This window comes from Camelus dromedarius, unplaced genomic scaffold (assembly GCF_036321535.1).
Source record: "Camelus dromedarius isolate mCamDro1 unplaced genomic scaffold, mCamDro1.pat HAP1_SCAFFOLD_114, whole genome shotgun sequence".
Lineage (NCBI taxonomy): Eukaryota > Metazoa > Chordata > Mammalia > Artiodactyla > Camelidae > Camelus > Camelus dromedarius.
In genome coordinates, this window is record NW_026989787.1 from 5,967,383 (window position 1) to 5,984,579 (window position 17,197).

At 42.9% G+C, this 17,197-nt stretch overlaps 1 long non-coding RNA gene across 2 annotated transcripts in view; it reads left to right on the forward strand.

The window, feature by feature from the left end:
* LOC135320696 (uncharacterized) overlaps positions 1–17,197 on the forward strand; it is a 30,106-nt gene that overhangs the window by 10,494 nt on the left and 2,415 nt on the right. Inside the window, exon 4 of one of the 2 annotated variants that reach the window (XR_010379957.1) lies at positions 15,722–16,366. This is a non-coding gene — a long non-coding RNA (uncharacterized LOC135320696). The remainder of the gene's footprint in view (positions 1–15,721; positions 16,367–17,197) is intronic. The other variant, XR_010379958.1, reaches the window with a different exon arrangement.

Genomic DNA, 17,197 nt, shown 5'->3' on the forward strand with positions numbered 1-17,197 from the left:
TTCATGTTTATTCTGTTGTAATTCATTGTAGCAATCACCTTTCCAATCATGGTTTTCTCCTTTTTGTAGCATCCTGCTTCTTTTCTGTTTAGAGTAGGTCTTTCAATATTTCCTTTAGCATAGGTTTAGTGTTGCTAAATTCTTTTAGTTTTTGCTTGTCTGTGAAGTTCTTTATCTCTCCTTCTATTCTAAAGGATAGCCTTGCTGGATAAAGTATCGTAGGCTGCATCATTTTTTCATTCAGGACTTTGAATATTCCTTGCCCCTCCCTTCTGGCCTGTACTGTTTGTGTAGAGAAATCAGCTGAAAATCTTATGGGGGTTCCCTTGTATCTCATTCTTTGTTTTTCTCTTGCTGCCTTTAGAATCATTTCCTATTCTCAACCCTGGTCATCCTAATTGTAATATGTCTTGGTGTGGGTCTGTTTGGGACCTCCTTGTTTGGGACGCTCTGTGCTTCCTGTACTTGGATATCTGATTCCTTCTTTAGGTTTGGGAAGTTTTCAGTCATGATTTCTTCAAATACCTTTTCAATCCCCTTTGTTCTTTCTTCTCCTTCTGGGACCCCCATTATGAGTAGGTTGGCATGCTTTATGTTATTCCATAGGTCCCTTATATTGCTTTCATTGGTTTTTATTTGTTTTCTCTCAGCTGTTCTGTTGTCCTGTCTTCTAAGTCACATATTCATTCCTCTCAATTATCTAGCCTACATTTTACAGCCTTTAGCTCAACTCTCATCTCAGCAAATGAGTTTTCCAATTTTCACTGGCTCCTCTTTAGAGTTTCAATTTCGTTTTTTGACATATTCTCTGTCTCTATAGACAATCTCTTTTAGTTTCTTCAGTACTTTGATCAGTCCTTTCTTGAAATCATCTAGTAGACTATCAATGCCTATTTCATTGATTGTTCTTTCAGGGGATTTATCTTGTTCTTTTAATTGAGAGAGGTGGCTCTGCTTCTTCATCTTGCTTATATCTCTCTGACACTATGGCTTATGGAGTATCAGTTATCTACTGTCGTCCTTTAGGAGTTTATTTATTTATACAAAGTGGATGCAGAAATAAAACTAAGCACAAAGAAATTAGTTTTAAAAGCAGTATAATCAATAACAGAAGAACATATTGAAACAAGTTAACAATTGATTTGGGATGAATTTTTAAAACATTAAAGGAAGAAAAATATTTGAAAACAGAGTATAATCATAACAGAAGAACAAAACAAAGATAAAAATGAAATTGGACAAATTGAAAGATAATAATAATAGTATTTTAAAAGAAAATTTTAAAAGGGATTAAAAATAGAAATATAAAAATTATTTAAGAAGTAACATTTAAAAAGTAAAAGAAAATGGAACAGAAAAAGAAGAGAGGATGTTCACGTGGAGATTGTGTGCCCTTAATAATTTTATCAAGAGGTCTTTCTTAAATAAGTGTGGTTGCCAAGTCTTACTTCTGTGCCTTTTGTCTGTTATCCCTTTGGTTACGGATGTGGCCGTTAACCTGTTAACCAGAGCCTACCCTGACTATTGAATGGGGACTCCTATTTGTTTTGTGGTTGTCACAGCTCCTGCCCCTGCCTTGTTTCATGAACTCAGCTCATTGGTTCCAGAGACCCTCTGGTCACACCCTTGGTCTGTGCTGCTCCCAGTGCCTGTAGGTAGACATGTCACATCTCCTCCCAATGCTGCATCTTGGTGCTGCTCTCCTGCATGGTAGGTGGGCAGGGTGTGCCCCTTCCCAATGCCATGTCCAGGTGCAGCAGTCCTGCACAGTAGTTGGGTTGGTTGCTCCCCTGTTCAGTGCTACTCCCCACTCCACATCTGTTCCACACTCTGTAGGTGGGCTTGAGGCAATTGGCCACACCAGCCCTAGTCCCTGCTCTTTGCCAGAACTCTGCTCCTTGTTCATTTGTCTTAGAGGTGCGAGTTCATAGACGCACCAGGACAGAACCTTCCTATATGTCTGGGGATGTAAACAAGTCTCAGTCCCACCTATGAGGCTGCAGAACTGCCAGGTACATATTTAGGTTTCAACCCTGCCTCTGCCTGGGTGGGTATGATGGCTGTGGCTGAGCCTCATCTCTCTTCTTCTGAGAAATCACCAGTTATGTTGCTGTGGGTCAGCAGAGACAAAGGACAAACCTCCCCTTCCCTCAGGCAAGCCAGCAAAGTTGCCTTGTTTATTTTTTTTTCTTATTTTATGGGGGGCCCAGGCTGTTCTGATCTGTATACAATCCAAGCAGTTGTCCACAGCACACTGTAGTCCCCCAGGGTTACCTCTGTACAGTCAACCAGAGTCTGCTTGTATCCAGCAGCCTGTTCCTTCCCATCCCTGATTCACTTCTAGGTTTGGGGGTTGTTGACACACTTTGTGCCCATATAACTTAATTCTGTCAGTCAAGGGCGGTTCTGTACACATCTGAGCCTCAGAGGTACCCTGTCCATACTGCTGACCTCTCCGTTGGAAAGGGGGAGACCCAGTCAACCAGCACTATCCCTCCTTTGCTGCTCCCTCTTCAAAGGACCAACCCCAAGCCATTTTGCATTTTCTTCCTTCTTTTTTCCGTTTCTCCTACCAGATTGGTGGCACATTTCGTCTTTTGAAGATGGCAATGTTTTATCAAAGTTCAGCAGATGTTCTGAGTGGATGGGTGTGTCTGTGAATGTCAGTCTTGGTGTATTTATTGGAGAGGATAAGATACAAGTATCCTTCTACTCCACTATCTTGGCCTTTCTCCAAGAATATGCACTCTTAATAATTTTGTCATAAGGTTGTTTTTAATTATGGGTGGTTGCCAAGTCTTCCTTCCATGCCTTTTGCCTGTTATCCCCTTTGTTGGTGGTGTGGCTGGTGTTCTGGTGGCCTGAGTCTGCCCTGGCTATTGAGCAGGAGCTCCTTTTTTTCCTGTGGTTGTCACACTCCTGCCCATATTCTGCTGTGAAAACTCCACTTGCTGGTTCCAGAGGCCCTCCAGTCGTGCTCCTGGTCTGTGTCCCAGCATCAGTTTGTGGGTGGTCTGCACCCCCACCAGATGCCTGGTCCCAGCACCACACTTGTGCAAGGTAGTTGGCAGGTAGCTCCCCTGCCGCATTAGGTCCATGCTTCATAGGTGGACTCAGAGAAAACAGCTGCACTATCCCTCATCCCTGCTCTGTTCCAGAACACTGCTTCTTGTCCATTTGTCTTAGAAAAGCCAATTCAGAGAGGCATCGGTGTGTAATGGTCCCCTCTGCTTGGGACTGTAAACAAATCTCAGTCCCACCTATGAAGCTGTGGAGCCCGTAGGTAGGGATTCGGCTTTTGACCCCTCCTTCACCTGGGAACCATGAACCAGAAAATATGGTGGCTATGGCTGAGCCTTGACTCTCTTCTCCCAAGAAGTCTCCAATAATGGCACTGTGGGTCTGTGGACACAAAGGCTACGGATCCCCTTCCCCCCAGGGCACACCAGCAGTGTTGCTTTGCCTTTTTTTTTTTTTTTTTTTTTTGGATTTTATGGGGGACCCAGTCTGTTCTAATCTGTATACTCTCCCAGCCATGGCACACAGAACATTGCAGTCCCCCAAGGTTTCCTCTGTACAGTCAGCCCGAATCCTCTGCTCGACTCAGACAGCCTGTCCCATCCCACATCTGTTGGTTCACGTCTAGGGCTGGGGATCATTGGGACTCTTTGTGCCCAATTAACTTAGTTCTGTCAGTCAAAGGCTATTCTGTACAGATCCGAGCCACAGATGTTCCCACTCCATCTTGCTGAACTCTCCATTGGAGTTGGGTAGACCCAGTGTATTAATGCTATTACTCCTTTGCAGCTCCCTCCTCATTGGAATGGTCCTGAACTATTTTCCTTTTTCTTCTTTTCTCCTACCAGATTTGTGGAAAATTTTATCTTTTGAAGAAGGCAATATTCTGTCAAAGTTCAGCAGGTGTTCTGGGTGGTGGGTGTGTCTGTGGATGTCACTCTTGGTGAATTTGTGGGAGAGGGTGAGCTCTGAGCATCTTTTTTACTCCACCATCTTTCCTCCTCCTTCACTTTTTCTTTTGATTGGAACACTTAGTCCATTGACATTTATAGTAGTTATTTTATAGATGTGGTTTTATTGCCATTTTGAAATTTGTTTTCCAGTTGATTTGGTATTTCTTATTTGTTTCTTTCTTTTAATTTTTTTTTTCATTTTTGTCATATGATAAATTTCTTTTCTATAAGCTTGGTTTCTTTTTGGGTTTTATGACTCTTTATATACTTCTGATTTGTGGTTATCTTGTCTTTCAAGTATGGTAAACCCTTACTTCATCTGTTTGGTTTTAGTTGATAGTCATGTAGGCTCAAGTGCATCCTAAAAAGAAAGAAGACAAAAAGAAAGAAGAAAAAAAAAAACGGAACAAAATCTATATTCTCTTGCTCTCCTCTTTCACCTTTTATGACTTTGCTATTCTCTCTTTCTTTCTTGCTTTCTTTATTGACTTACTGACTTATTTATATCTTCATGTTTTCCCTTGCAATTCACTGTATTTATTGCATTTCCAATTATGGTTTCCTAATTTCTATAGCTTCCTGTTTATGTTTTATTTAGATTAGTACTTTCAATTTTTTTTTTACATTAGATTTAGTACTGCTGAATTCTTTTAGTTTTGCTTGTCTGTGAAATTCTTTCTCTCTCTTTCTGTTCTAAAGGAGAGTCTTTCTAGATAGAATATCCTAGTTTGCAGCCTTTTCTCATTCAGGACTTTGAATATATCTTGCCACTCACTTCTGGCCAGAAGTTTTTATGTAGAGAAATCTGCTGAATGCTTATGGGGCTCCCTTGTAACTAACATTTTGTTTTTCTCTCACTGCCTTTAGAATATTTTCTTTATCTTTAACTTTAACCATTTCAATTATAATATATCTTGGTGTAGGTCTGTTTGGTTTCTTCTTGTTTGGGACCCTCTGTGCCTCCTGTACTTGGATAATTCTTTCCTTCTTAAGGTTTGGAAAGTTTTCAGTCATGATTTCTTTAACTATATTTTCAATCCCCTTTTCTCTTTCTTCTCCTTCTGGGACCCACTATTATGCATAGGCTGGCGCACTTTATGTTATCTTGCTTTAATTGGTTTTTATTGGCTTTTATGTCTGCTGTATTGGGTTATTTCTTTTATCTTGTCTCCTAAGTCATTTATTCATTCCTCTGCATTATCTAGTCTGTTTTTGATTGCCTGTAGTTGAATTTTCTATTTTTAACTAGCTCTTCTTTATAGTTTAAATTTTCTTTTCAAAGTTTTCTGTCTCTATTGATAGTCTCTTTTAGTTCTTTCAGTGTGTTGATCATTCCCTTTTTGAAGTTTAGTAGACTATCAATCTATTTTACTGTTTGTTCTTTCAGGGGATTTCTCTTGTTCTTTTAATTGAAAGTGGTTCCTCGGCTTCTTTATTTACTTATATTTCTCTGGCTCTATGTATTTCTTCTAGACCCGTTTCTGAGCTGTGGTGTGTAGTAGGCAGTGTGGGAGCACGTCAGTTGTGAAGAAAAATAGGCAGGAGATTTCCACTGGGGAGTTCCCTCTGTGGTGTTGTCTGTCACCTGTTATGCAGACTTACAAAGTACTATTTGTTGATGTTGGCTTTATCACTGCTTTAGCTATGGGAATGTCAGCCACCTACTCTGGTGCCCCTCAGGTTCTGAGCCCCAGGAAACATCAGTGCAGATCCAGCAGTGTCAGTCCCTTGGACCTGCCTTAGCAAGTGTGTAGTCACACACATGAATTTGTGGTCCACTACAGGTTCAGCTCAAACCCCAATCCCGCATCCACATATGGAACCATACACCACCCTGTTGTAAATACCCTCACTGGCCACCCTTCTTGAGTCAGAACTCCACTCACTGCCTGTAAGTCCCAGAGGTGTGGATCCACAAAGTGACCAGAGAGAGCAAATCCACCCTCTCTGCCTGGGGCTGTAAACAAATCTCAGTCCCGCCTGTGAAGTTGCAATGGCACAGGATATAGATTCAACATTCAGCTCTGCCTTTGTGCAGCAGTGTTGACTATGACCAAGCCCCATTTCTCTTCTCATGAGAACACACCAACAATGGAGCCAAGTGGAGAAAGTGACTTTGGCACAGCCATGCATCATTCCTCCCCCATTATACCAACATTGGTGCTTTTTTATGAGAGTTTCAGTCTGTTCTGTTCCACACACACACACACACACACACACAGCCAGAGCTCACACTGCCCTCTAGTTTCCTGATGCTGCCTCTCTGCAGTGTGACCCAGCCCTCTGCCTGGGCTCTTCACTGAATCCAGTAGCCAGTCCTGGCTCATCCCTGCTAGTTCATGTCTAGGGCTGGTCATCACAGGGACCCTCTGTGTCATTATTCCCCAGTTCTGCCTGCCATGCAGTTGCCACTGTGTCCTCCAAACCTTGGAAGCTCTGCTTCTTTCCTAGCTGATCTCCCAGCTAGAGAGGTTGTGTCCCAGTGTGAGGGTGCCTTTCTTCCTATGCTACTTTTTCCCTGCAGGATCAGTCCTGCACTGAATTTGTCTTTTTTCTTTTTATTCCTTACCATATTTTGTGAGAATCTTCCTGTATTTCAAAATGAGAGACACTGTGCCAGAGTTCAGGAGGTTTCTGTGCAATTCAATGTTTTTGTAGATGTAATTCTTTGTGTATTTGTGGGAGATTTCAAGCTGTGGGTCTTTCTACTCTGTCACTTTGACTCCTTCAAATTTTAAAATAGGGCTAGGTCTTTCTTAATTACTCTCAACAAGCTGTTGTAGTTTCCAGCGTACATGTTTTGTAATTTTTCCTTGCCTCTATTGGATGCTGATTCAGAACATACACAACCTTCTAGAGAAACCTGTCCCACCCTGCCATTTGCTGCCAACTAGCTGGCCTGTGTCTGAGTCACCAAAAGGTTTTGTTCTTTATCTGATTCTTAATTCTTTAGAATTTATCATTTTACTCTCATAAATTCTGATTGTACTTGTAACAAATACTTTAAAATAAAAATAATAAACTTTATGCTGTGGATTCAATATGAATGAATCTCAAGTAACATATGCTTTAAATACCTTAGAATTAGTAAAGCAATATAGATACATTATGAACACTTGAAATGTTGCCTAAAGGAAAAGTGCAGAGATTTGCAAATCCCACCCCCAGAAGTGACCGTCATGAATGGCTTGGTGAACATCTCTCAGTCTCTATCTCTCTTATTCTCTCTGCCTCTGTCTCTAACACACCACAAGATTCATTTACATCTATGATGATTTGACACATATGTGGTCATAGATGGCATCTGGGATGTAGATGAAAGATTAACAAGCATCCAAACTGAGAGCTTCCTTGACATCAGGTAAAGACCTAGCAGTCATTTTTCCAGCTGCACAACAATCATTCCTCGATGTGAACCAGAACTGATGAATCCCACCCCCTCTCCATGAACATTAGTGTTGCTTCCAATCTCCTACTAGTTAAACCAGAACTGTGATGAACATCCTTGAAAAGACATCTTTGAAAAATTGTGCAAGAATTTTAGTATGATCAACAATAAGCATCAGCACTACTCGGAAAGGGGTGAACTTGTGGAACTGTAATTTATCCTCCATACTGTTCTCCCAGAGAGGAGTGTCTGTTCACTCTTCCCTCCAGGGGATCTACTGTGGCCTCTGCCTCCTCATGTTGTCACTAGAGCTGGTTGTAACCAGGCTAAAGTCCTGCCAGTGTGATGGTGACCAATGCTGTCTCCAAAGTGTGTACATCTGTGTGCATCCTCACTTGAGAGGTCAAGCACCTCTAATATACACTGGCCACCTGCATTTCCTCTTGTTGGAATTGCATGTGTTTGTTCTGTTTCTGTTTAGAACACAGTGTTTCAAGAAGTTTTTGGACCACAGGGATGTGAAACCTTTCTCTGACTTTAGGTTATGAAAAATGATTTTTCCAGGTTGTGGTTTGACTTTCATGGCTTTTGAATATTATTATTTTTTATTTTGTAGGTTATGTTTTGCCACAGGAAGAGCTAAGCATCTCCCTTCTGGCTCTGGTATCACACATAGAATAGCAGTGCCTATCTCGAGATTATGCATATAGTTACTAAAAATTTTCATTTTGTACATCTCATGTTTAATCCACCTGGGTTTCCCTTTCAAATAACCAAAATACTACTTCAAGTTAAAAAAAAAAAAACCAGTCCCTTGTTAAAATATGAGAGCAGACACAAACAGCCACCTTTTGTATGATTTCATTGATAGGGAACATCCAGGGTAGGGAAAGACACACAGAGAGAAAGAGGATTAGGGCTTGTCAGGGGCTAGGGGAGGGAGAAAAGAGAATGTGTGGTTTGGATACAGGGTTTTATTATGAGGAAAGAAACAGTCTGAAACTAGACAGTGATGATGGTTACACAGCATTGTGAATGCACTTAATACTCCTGAATTGCACAATTTAAAATGGAAAAACATCTAAATTTTATTATTGTAAACTTAAAACATAAAAATAGATGATACGCTAAATGACATGAAAGAAAACAAGGAAATTACAGAAAAAAACAAACAAAAATGATTCCAGGAGAAGGGAAGTAAAGTTCGGGTCTGGGAGTGGGTTGATTCTGAGAATTAGATGACAGTGTTGGTGTTTGCAGAGGCATCTCAGCCCGTAGGGGTGGTGATGCCTGAATTGGCTCTGGGTCTCATAGAAGTGTGTGTGTAGGTGCAGGAGGAGCTACAAGATCAGGCTCAGGGTCTCCCTGCAGGACTGGTAATGTAACCTGGCTCTAGGTCTCCTGTAGGGCTAGTCTTACAGTCTCCCTGCAGAGCTGGTGGGATGTGACACGGTTCTGTGTTTTTTGCAGGTGCAGGTTCGGGTTCCCCTGCAGGGTTGGTAGAATGGGACCCAGTCCTGTGTCTCCTGCAGGATCCAGCTCAGGATCTCATGCAAGACCAGGCTCAGGGTCTCCTTGTAAGGCTTGTGGAATGAGACCCCATCCTTTTTCTCCTGCAGCAGCAGATTCATGGTGTCCCTGCAAGGTTTTGCAATTTCACCCTACTCTGTATCACCTGCAGGAGCAGGCTCAGACTGTCCCTGCTGGGTTGTTGGAATATGACCCATCTCTGATTCTCTTGCAGAAGCAGGCTCAGGGTCCCTCTACAGGGCTAGTCAATTTTGTTCCAGTCCTAGGTCCCTTGCAGGTGCAGGATTGGGGTCTTCTTTCAGGGCTGGTGAAATGTGACTCAGCTGTTGGTCTCCTGCAGAAACAGGCAGAGTTTCTCCCTGCAAGCATTGTGGAATGAGACCCAGTGCTGGGTCTCCTACAGGAGCATGCTCGGGGTCTCTATGCAGGGCTAGTGGAATTGGACCTGGCTAATGGTCTCCCTGCAGTGCTGTTGGAATTGGTCCAATTCTTGGGTGTCTTGAAGGTGCAGGCTCTAAGTCTCCCTGCAATGTTGGTGAAATGTGACCCAGTTGTGGTTCTCCTGAAGGAACAGTCTCAGGGTTTCCCTGCAGGGCTGGTGGATGGGACATAGTCCTGGGTCTCCTGGAGGAGCAGGCTCTGGGTCATTCTAGAGCTGTTGCAATATGACCAATCTCAGGTTCTCCTGTAGGAGTAGGCTCGGGGCCTTCCTGCAGGCCTAGTGGAATTGGACACGGCTCATGGTCTCCGTGCAGTGCCATTGGAATTGGTCCAAATCTTGGATCTTTTGAAGGTGTAGGTTCTAAATTTCCCTGCATTGCTCATGGAATGTGACCTGGCTCTGGTTCTTCTGCAGGAGCAGGCTGATAAATTACCTGTAGGGCTGGTGGAATGTGACATGGCTCTTAGTCTCCTGCCAGAGCTGATTCAGGGTCTTTCCACAGGGCTGGTAGAATTGGTCCCAGGCCTGGGTCTCCTGCATGTGAAGGCTCAGGTATCCCTGCAGGGCTTGTGGAATGTGACTGGGTTTCTGTTTCCTGCAGGGGCAGGTTCAGAGTCTCCTTGCAGTGTTGCTGGAATGGCACATGGCTCTGAGTTTCCTGTAACAGCAGTCTTATGTTCTTCCTACAGGGCTAGTGGAATATGACTCAGACCTTGGTCACTTGCAGGAGCAGGCTAGTTTTCTCCCTGCTGGGATGGTGGAATCAGACCCTGTCCTGGGTCTTCTGCAGAAGCAGGCTCCAGGTCTTCCTGCAGGGCTGTTGGAACATGACCCCATCACTGGTTCTGCTTCAGGAGTAGGCACAGGGTCTCCTTGCAAGGATAGTGTAATTGGACCCAGCTCAGGGGTCACTACAGGGCTGATGGAATGTGACCTGGCTCTGTGGCTCCTGCAAGTGTAGGTTCTGTGTCTCCCTTCAGGGTTGGTTTAATGGGACCCATTCCTGGGTCTCCTGTAGAAGTAGGCTCAGAGTCTCCCTGCAGGGCTGGTGGAATGTGACCCATCTCTGGGTCACCTGCCAGAACAGATTTGGACACTACCTTCAGGCTGGAGGAATTGGGCCTGTTCTTGCATTTCCTGCAGGAACAGGCCTTGTTTCTTCCTGGAAGAATACTGTAATATGACCCATCTCTGGTTCTCTTGCAGGAGAGGCTCATGGTCTCCCTAGAAGGTTAGCAGAATTTGTCCCATTCCTTGGTCCAAGGCTCAGGGTATCCCTGCAAGGTTGGTGGAATGGGACTTAGTCCTGTGTCTCCTGCAGCAGCAGGTTCTGTTCTCTTTGCAGGGCTGGTGGAATGTGACTCCACTCTGTAGTATTTTTTGCAGATGCAGGCTTAGGGACCTCACCAGAACTGATGGCTCTTAGTCTGCTATGGGAGCAGGTGAGGGATTCCCTGCAGAGCTGGTGGAATTCATCCCAGTCCTCAGTCTCTTGCAATTGCAGACTCAGTGTCTCCCTGCAGGGTTTGTGGAATATGACTTGGCTGTGGGTATCCTGCAGGAGCAAGCTCAGTGTTTCCGTGCTGGGTTGGTGGAATGAGATCTAGTTCTGGCTCTCCTACAAGAGGAAGCTGGGATTCTCCCTGGAAAGGCTGATGGAATTGGACTGGGATGTCTGTCTCCTGCAGGAGCAAGCCTAGGGATTACCTGCAGAGCTGGTAGAATGTCACACATCTCTTGTTCTTCTGCAGGAGCTGGCTTATGTTCTCTGTGAAGGGCTTGGTCTCCCCCAGGAGCAGGTTTGTAGTCTCGCTACAGGGCTGGTGTTATGTGACCCACTCTGTTTTCTGCAGATGCAGTCTCCGTGTTTGACTGCAGGTTTGGTGGAATGGGACGAAGTCCTGGGTTTCCTGGAGTAGCAGGCTTACAGTCTCCCTTCTGGGATATTGGAATGTGACCCAGTCATGTGTTTCCTGCTGAAGTGGCCTCAGGATATCCCTGCAGGGCTGTTGGAATTGTGCCTCACTCTGTATCACCTGCAGGATCAGGTTTGTGCTCTCCCAGCAAGGCTGGTGGATTTGGACCTATTCCTGGGTCTCCTGCAGGAGCAGGTTTTCAGTCTTCCTGCAGGGCTTCTGGAATATGACATATCTCTAATTTTCCTGCAGGATCAGGCTTGTGGGTCACCCAGCAAGGCTAGTGGAATTGGACCCACTTCAAAGTCTTAGTGCAGAGTTGATGGAATGGGAACCATTCCTGGGTCTCCTGCAGGAATTGGCTCAGAGTCTCCCTGCAGGACTGGTGAAATTGGACCCATTCCTGAGTCTCCTGCCGGAGGAGGCCCTGCATCTTCCTGGAGGGATGGTGGAATATGACAGAGATCTGGTTCTCCTGCAGGAATAGGCTCAAGGTCTCCCTACAAGGCTAGTGGAATTGGACACATTCCTGGATCCATTGCAAGTGAAGGCTTGGGGTTCTTCCTACACAGCTGGTGGAATGTGATTTGGCTCTGAGTCTCCTGCAGGAGTAGGCTAAGGGCCTCCTTGAAAGATTGGTGAAATGGGACACAGTGCTGTGTCTCCTGCAGTAGCAGGCTCAGGTTCTCCCTACAGTGTTGGTAAAATTGGACCTGGCTCCAATTCAACTGCAGTAGCAGACTGAAGGTATACCTGCATGGCTGGTTTAGTGTGAAGGAACAGCAAGTCTTAATACATTGGCCCACTCCTGGGAAAAGTATAAACAGGGCTTGGTGCATGGTCTCTTGTATTGTCTGAAAAAGCCCCTTGAGATGTGTTGATTATGATGACCTCTTCCAAGAACTTGAACACTTATAGAATCTCTGCCAACTCATCTTGTTTAGACTGAAGGTATCTGCCTTTCATCAGTTCTTGGAATAGAGATCAACACAAAATGAAAGAGGAAAGAAAAAATTACCAATCTATCTATTAAGAAATCAGCTGAAGACATTAGAAAGTTCTCTTGCAATGCACTTGTTTCTATTTTGGTGCATTTAGAATCATTTCTTTATTATCAACTTTGGCCATTTAAATTAGAATATATATTGTTGTAGGCCTACTAGGGTTCATTATGCTTGGACCCTCTGTGCTTCCTGTGTTGAGATAGCTGGTTCTATCTTTGGTTTAAGAAAATTTCAGTCTGATTTCTTCAAATATCTTTTCAAACCATTTGCCTTTCTTCTTTTCCATGTGGGTTCCCTATGAGTCATAGACTGCTATGTTTTCTCTTATCCCAGGTTTCAATTGCATTGCTTGCATTGGTTTTCACTTGCTTTTCTATGTCGTGTTCTGACTGAGTGATTGCGGTTATCCTGCTTTCGAAGTCACTTATTTGTTCCTCTGCATTATCTAGTCCGATTTGGACTGTCTTTAGCTTAGTTATTCTCACCATTGAGTTTTCTGATTCTATTTGGCTCATCTAAAGTGTTTCTCTTTCCATTTATACTAGCCTGCATTTGTATTCATAGACTCAAGATTTCCTTCAGTGTTTTTATGTCCTCCCTTTTCAAGTCATGTTCTAGTAAATTTTGGTGGTCTAATACATTTCATGTTCTTTCAGGAGACTCCTGTCTTTTGAAAATTTGGAATGGTTCTTTTAATTTTATTATATCTCTCTATCGCTATGGGTTAAGGAATATCAGTTATCTATTATAGACTTGAACAGCTTTTGTAAGTGAAATCATTTCTGTGCACATTTAGTATTAATGCTGTGAGGATTGTTTTTGGTATGTAATGATGCCATGCATTCCTTCTGTGTCTGTTGCCTGTTATATCTATGATTGCTAGTGTGGTTTTTGTTGTGGTGAATACAACCTATTCTAGTAAAGTTAGCAGAGTGTCATTTTGGTTAAATGCTTATCATAGCTCTGACAGTGCTGGGACTAGTAATTTTTGCTGGAATACAGGCTTCCAAATGGTTTCTGGGCTGCCGGCTGGATATGTGGATAGGGAATGGTTCCAATACACTCTCATGAAAGTGCATTCGTCCTTACTATTGCCACGGAAAAGTCAAAACTTTATAATGTGTTCCCTCAGGTTCTCTGTAAACAAAAACAAAAGTGGGAACAAATCTAATGATGTCACACGTTAGAACCTGTTGAAGCGTGCAGTGCCACAGTTGGGTCCTTAGTGTAGTACTGGGTCAGCACCTCAACTATTGTTGCATTAGCATGTGGTAGTCAAGTCTGACGGAAAGGCTTCAAATTCACATATTGTTCAGCAGATCTCTGCTCCAAGAACTCTTGCAATAAGGCATTGGAACTCAAAGGCAAGCATGGGGCATTTCAAAAACCTCTGCTTTGGACAATAATAAATTTCAATCCTGCCTATGAAAGTTGCAGATCCTTGGGCTATAGAATCTGATTTCAACAATAAATTGCCCTGGATTCTAGAAACTAGATGAAGATGGCTCTGAATGAGACCCATTTCTCCTTTATGGAGAAAATGAGCAATTATACCGTGGATGTGGAAAGACTGTGACTAAGGCCCTGGGTTACTAAGCTAATCCACAACACATATGCCAGCAGATTTAATATTAAGAGAGGACCCAGGCAGATCTGTTCTCTAGATAGTACCAACCACAGCCCAAAACAATCTGCAAACCCCTGGGAATAAATTTGTGACATCAGCCACAGCCCTAACACACAGATTCCACAGGCACTCCTAGCTCAAAATTAACAGGTGGAGTATTGGTCTGGGAATGAATTGCAGAGAAATTTTGTGATTATTGCTTTCAGATATGTCAACCAAACGTCCACTATGCACTCTTTTAACCCTCAGCACATTGTCTTCCATCTCAAATGACCTGTCCACTTTAGAGTGTGCATTCCAGTAAAACACAGTTTCCCCTTTACTGCTCCCTCACCAAAGGTCAGGTCCTGCACTGATTTCCATTCTCTAATTTGCCTTCTACTCTTTCCAGGTTATGTGAGAATTTTCTGACTTTTGAAGTAAGAGATGTTTGGGCATTTTTCAGCAGGGTTCCTGAGTCAAGGGCTGGGAGAGTGTATGTTTATCTTGCTGTATACACGGGAGAGAGTGGGCGAAGTTTGCACTGGTACTCTGCCAGTTTGGCATGGATAAATTAACACAATTTAGTCATAACTCACAGACACTTGATTCTTGTTTAGCTATTTTTCTGTATATCAGTTGTGGGAGGATGTGTCCGAAAACTCCAGGTCTGACAATGTGTTCATACCTCATTGCAGACTTTCAAATAATAAACAGAATTAAATTACATACATGGGAAATGTATCAAAATAAATACAGTTTTAGAAACATACTATATCTAACTATAAGACAGAGTTGCCAAATTTAGGTACCAGCTTGAAATATCCAAATAAGAAAAATGCACAGAAAATATAAATTAGCAGCCAAAAGTCATGAAGGAGGCAGGTCAACAGTTTTCTCTTCGTGCCTCCAGCACTAACAGAAACAATGAAATAATTCTTAGAACCATTAACAACCACAACCCTAGGTTTCCATTGTGCATGTGGTGCCCTTTCCTAATAATGACACATACTGGTCAATGTTGGCGATTCAAGGGGAAAAATTATTATTTAGGAAACCACAAAGAAACCCAAACAATGTATTTTTACATAGGCTTGGTTTCAATAGCACTTAGAGATATTATAGATATGAGAACACTGCCGCAGCTTTGCTAGGCTATTTAGAATCATGTGCTCGTCTATCAAAGATGAGAATGTTTAATCGACTAATTATGTTGAGAAAAGCAATTTAACCCAAAAAATACAGCAATCACATTATATCCTGCTCCTGGGACTTGACAAAAGGGAAAAGACGGTCCACAAAAGAAGTGTCACTACATATCTATCCCAACAATTACACTTCATTTCAATAACTGAATTATAATAGTTACAAATACTGTTTTGAAAAAATGAGGATAAATAAATATCCAAATTCAGGCAAAAAATTCACTCACTTACAAAACTCCCTTCACACCAAAGTAGACATAAGCCCAGCATTTGCTGAATCTAGGGGAAGATCATCATTTCAAGGTGTGAGCGAAGAATTCAATACCAATCTATTTTAGTCGAGAGTAGTTGACAATGGAGGAGTTCACTGTTGTGCACAGAATGTGAAGGAGGAGGAACTCTGATACAAGGAGTGGCTTGCTCAGCTCCTACTGGCTTCATTGCAACTCAAGTGCTGATTCTTTGAAATGGATACATGAGGGGAGGGGAGGGAAGAGCAAGTGCTTGGTACCAAGGGCCAACCCTGGGAAAAGGCTTACCTGTGCTTCGTGCTTGGTCATCTGAGTGGTTTATAAATGCCCCTTGGGACGTGTGGATTCTCACGATCTCTTCCAAGAACATGAGCGCTTTTATCATCTCTGCCATCTCTTCTCTTTTAGACGTCAGTAATCTTGGACCCGTTCTTGGAGCAGAGAATTGAGTACCTTCCTAAAGTGCACGTTGACACTCCATATGTTTCTGCCAGTATCAGCGAGGTTCAATATGTCTCATGAATGTTTTTTGAGCCTGGTATTCTCAACAGAAGTCTCCATGCCAGTATTCTCCATTGTAGCAGAACAACTCTCATCAATGTGTTCGCATCTCACCTCAATTTGTGCAGCCAGCTTTTCTGCCAACTTCCTTCATGTCTCCTATAAAGTCAAATTCTAAAGGACAGGGCAAGTCTGAAAGTACCTCGGAGCCTCACCTGTAAGCTGATGACAGGCAGATCTTCCACTATCTGCCCTTTCAGATTCTGGAAACTGACCCGTGAACTCAGGCCATTGCGCAGCACGAGTATCTCGAACTTACACAGATTCCAGAAAAAGAGACTTAAGCCAAGCTCCATAGAGGGCGGTACCGCCTCCATGACACTGATCCACCCACAGAATTCTGCCCAGTTACCTTGGATCCACCAGCCACAACAATCCTGGCAGAACACACCAAGATTCCACCTGGAATCCAACCGGTAACTGCCATCCCCAATGGTTGCTGCATCTTGTCAGTGTTGGGGGAGGGGCTGCATCAGACGAGAGGTTCCAAAGGTAAATGTGATTCTCTCCATTAGCGTCCCATGATCAGTTTTTTCTTCCCTCTATCCTTTTGTACAGATCTGTATACACAGTACAAACGGAGGGAATTCTGTCCATGTTGTTTATGGTTTCACACGTCTTTAAACTTTCTAACTGTTAACATTACACAAAGACCCACTATAAGAATCTTTTGTTTGTGTAATATCCATTCACCCACAATGCATATCCGTCTGTTGCTTTTCTGCTGAAATACACACTCTCTCAGAAATTGGATCCATTTGTTTCATGGGGGCTGAAATTCCTAGAAGTGAAACCAATCCCAATGTACACTTTCCTGTCAGTCTCTTTTGCTCTTAGTACAGTTTTGCAGAGCTACTAGTCTTTGTTATAGGTGTATGCCATTTATTCTCTACGTAGGGTTGAATATGCCATTCATTGTTCCTGTTGGAAGACTTGTAAACCTATATCACGGACTATGACTCCATCTTATTCAAAATCGGTATTTGGGTTACGTCACGATATGCTCTTTTGAATCAATATTTATGAATATTAATGCACGCGTCTGTGTTCTGAATACATGTGTGTTGATTACATGCAAGCCTCGATACTGGGTCAATGCAGGCTGAATCATCCTTGACATCACTTTGAGTAATTTATTTTGAATTATCATGTTTCCTTTGGATAGATGTCAGCCAACCGTACACTTTTTGTGTTTATTTGTTTGATTGTTTGTTTGCTTGTTGTTTGTTTTGCAAACACATTACGCCATGAATCTCTCCGTTTGCTTCAGAGAGTTATGTAAGCTGATTTACTTAGTATAGTGCTGAAAATCACCTATGATTT